The sequence below is a fragment of the Solanum pennellii genome, chromosome 6 (genome assembly GCF_001406875.1).
Source record: "Solanum pennellii chromosome 6, SPENNV200".
Classification (NCBI taxonomy): domain Eukaryota; kingdom Viridiplantae; phylum Streptophyta; class Magnoliopsida; order Solanales; family Solanaceae; genus Solanum; species Solanum pennellii.
In genome coordinates this window covers 38,104,980-38,109,164 of record NC_028642.1, presented here as the reverse complement: position 1 = coordinate 38,109,164, position 4,185 = coordinate 38,104,980, and positions in this window count along the sequence as shown.

Below are 4,185 nucleotides of genomic sequence, written 5' to 3'. Positions count from 1 at the left end.
AATCCGGGCTCGTAACATACAAAAATTTGTGAAAGCAAGGGGTGAGTACCAAACCAAGCAGTACCCAATAAGCAAATCTCTAAACACAAGTTAAGAGAACAAAATACGGGTACTCCTTACACCCTATCTGAACCTCCACACTACAAACAGTTCACAAATTACCAAACACGCAACTCAATAACCAAACTCTATTAGTTTACATATTCCCAATAACAACTCAATATTCAACAGTCACAATTTTCACAGAGAAACACTAACAAGATCAGCAAACCACATATTCATGTTTATCAGTAATAAAAAATGTGTAATGCCATGAGATGCAATGTCAAGAATAGTAATGCATGTCTTCCCTAACGATACACACCTGCTGCCTCTCAGTCTGGGACCCATGGGGGACATATCTGTCAATGCATGTGTCGCGGCGCACGACACGACCCTCGATAATAGAAACCATCACGGCGCGCCATACATCCCTCGAAATATAATATCCATCGCGGCGTGCGATATGACCCTCGAAATGGTACATTCTCTGACCATAACCATGTCTTAGATACAGTGCAAATGACATGCTCAAATAAAAATGAGGAGATAACCATTTTGATAACAAAAAGAAATATACAACAAGGAATATAACACCAACAAATAAGAAACAAGTCTCCAAGTCATTGTCAACACCACACAAGGAAATACAAGAATTTGATACGCTTAACGAGGGTTTAGAAATCCACTTGTCTTAGTCAATCGAATAATCACTCTACGACTTGAGCCTTCCCTTTTCGTTGAACTTCTGAACCAATACAATCTATTCAAATATATATTCACAATAAGATTTCGGAACTAAAAACATCCTCATTATTAAGTGTTTAACCTTGAACTTAAAATTCACCCAAATGTATAATAAAATTCATAATTCTTGATGTCAACTAACATTTCAACTATCATATTTTCCAAGTTCCAAGTCTAAGGTTAAGTCCCTTTTTTTTCCAATACCAATTCTAATAATTCACATACGATATAGACACCAATAATTAATTTTCTATCTTAGTGTAGCAAAACTTGAATTATAATATGACAACAATAGCAAGGATATTTCTATAAATTTACTATTCTATACTTACCGATCTAGTCAAATGCTTATTTATTAGAGGTCACTATCCTGGTACATTCTCAACTTCGCAAAATTACAAATATTTACATATATTTTCTTTTCAAATAACTTCCAACAACCAATTCAATAATATCTTATTTTTATAGAATTATTAATGCGTATGATAGAGTTTCCTCGTAAATTGTGTGTCATGCAACCATTATACTCCACTTACAATTTTATATTGCAATTATATTGTGCCTATCAAGAACCCATTCTAATACAAATAACAAAATGTTATTCACATTCAAACATACATAACCAAAGCTAAACAATAACATATCTCAGCCATTATATAATTTATTAATTAATTACTACTCAATCTCTTATAAACGTGCCAACAAAAAAAAATTTCTTTAAACTCGAGTAGATCTTTTTTTCCTCAATACCGTGTCTACATCTTTCCTAATAATAATAATATAATATTAATAATAGTAACATTGTTTCTTGTCTTGTACTTCTTCCAAAAATTTCCAGATGCACAATATCATATGAATTATCACTGCCCAATTGCCTTTATCATACTATTACTCTACTAACCTAATAATAACACGGTTGATTCTCTTAGGAAGAATTCAATAAAATACTCAAATATACCTTAGGAATTACAGTAAATCTGACAACTTTTCTATTGAAAATTTCCATTAACCTTACCTTTTTGTTCACTACATTAATTCCTTTTGTCTTTTTCCATTTTCACTTTTCCCACAATAACCTTAATTTGTCCAAAAAGATAAAATAAAATATGCAGACCATCCAACATATATATATTGCTCATATTGAAAAGAAGAAAAGCTCGATTACTTTACCAGATTCACAGAGTTTTCTTTTATTCTTGTGTTTCCCTGCAGTCAGTCCTCTTGTTCTCTCAAGGCCACACGTTCTCCTCTTTACCCTTTTCAGTTATGTCCCATATGTTAACTTTAAATATTTTAATTCACTTTAACCCATGGTGTATAGAGTATTATTAAATGATTACTTTAGTCCATTAACTACTGATTAATTAATTCAAGTTGCACGAATATTCAAATTTTCCAAAAATGACCTTCCGGGTCATTACAACAACTTTTAGAAAGTGAGTTATTGTAGATAGCTCAAAATGATATGAGCATTGCACAACACTTTCACAAAGTGAAGTCGATATGCCATGAAATTTCAAGAGTGCAACAAACAACTACAACTGGGAAACCAGGATAAAAAAGAATAATCATTCATGGTTAGATATCTGAGTGTAGAAACTTTGTTACTGAAGTACAGGGACGGAAAGTTCAACCATCACTTGTTAAGTTTGAGAATATGTGTTCTAGGCAAGAAGCCATGGCTAAGCAAATGGGCGGAGTTTCATAAAAAAGTGAGGAGGAAGCACTCTATATCAACAAAAGCAGGGGGAACTAAAGTAGTACAATGTAGCTGTGATGAAAAGAAGTGACGATAAGAAAAAAAATCATCAAGGAGAGGAGAATTATCATCCAATAAGAGATTCAAAGAACTATTGGGGCAAAAACAAGAGGTTTTATGGGAAGTGTCATCACTACAGAAAGATGGGACATAAAGCCAAGGTTTGCTGGTTCAAGAAAAAGGTTGTTGAGAGCAATGCTGCAGCCACTTCTAGTCAAAAGAAAAAAGAATGAAGATGATTGGGATGCTGAAGCATTTTTTGCTGTAGAACAAGAGGAGTTAGGTCTTACAGTAACAACCTCTAAAAAAAATTGATTATGAGAGTGAATGGATTGTTGACTTAGGGTGATCAAACAATATGAATGGCGACAAGGAGAAGATGCAAAATCTAATCAAGTACAAGGGAAATCGGGAGGTGGTGACAACCGATGATACAAAATTATCGATAACTCATTTGCTGTAGTGTCACCAAATAGTAATGTTGATATGATGTTGCTTCAAAATGTTTATAATGTCCAAGGAATGAAGAAAAATCTTCTTTAAGTAGCACAGCTAACATCTACGGGTCATTTTATTCTATTTGGTCCGCAAGATGTAAGTGTATATCAAGATCTTGAGATTAATAAAAGCTAGTAAATAAGGGACAAAGATTGAATTCCGTTTATGTTATGTCGACAGAAACCACATATATAGACAGGACAAGGAAGAATGAAATTGCAGACTTATGGCATATTGATATACCGTGGTTTCACGGTATAATTAATACTTTTTCCTTAAGTTTAGTGTGTCCAAAAGCCTTTTTTGTGCTAATTTTTATATAAGTTTCTCTTTGTTTTGCAGGAAATCTGTCCAAAGCTGAATGCGGATAGTTTGAGCGAAGAAATGCAGAAGAGACCACCTACGGAGCTTATGACGGTCCGTAGGTGGCAGCGTAGTGCAGCTGCTGAAGGAAGATGGGGAAATCTAACCAAGTGTGGGGTTACGAAGCTTGTGACGGTCCGTCGTGTCTATGATGGTCCGTCCTGCAGGTTCGTCATGAAGTTCAGAGAAGTAATCCCAGTACCTAGATTCCAAGTGTTGAAGTGTTTTGGAACGAAGACCCTCGACGGACCGTTATGCCTATGACGGTCCGTCATAGTTGTCGTCGAGGGTGGTGAAGAGAGCAGCAGAAGAAATTGCACAAGTATGGGACGACGGCGTCCATGACGGTCCGTCGTGACCACGACGATCCGTCGTGAGGTCCGTCGACCCAGCTGCGTTTTGGCAGATTTCCAGCAAACAGAGTCCTTGTTTAATTAGGTTTTTTATTTTTTATAAATAGTTCGAAGAACCTCGGTTTTGAGGTTAGACTCCGTATAGTTAGACACCAGATAGTTAGACTCCGTATTGTTAGACATCATATTATTAGACTCTGTTAGGTTAGATTCTTGATCATCATTAGACTTTTTGTGAGATTATTGAATACTTTGAGATTCTTGCAAGTGATTTTTGGTGATTAATCAAGCAAACTTTTGGATTTTACTCTTTCTCATTGAAGTAAGTACATGAACTCTTATTTAATATATTTGAATATTATGTTTATGGCCATGAGTAACTAAACTCCATAACTAGGGTTGTGGGAACCATAGGCAAATAATGAG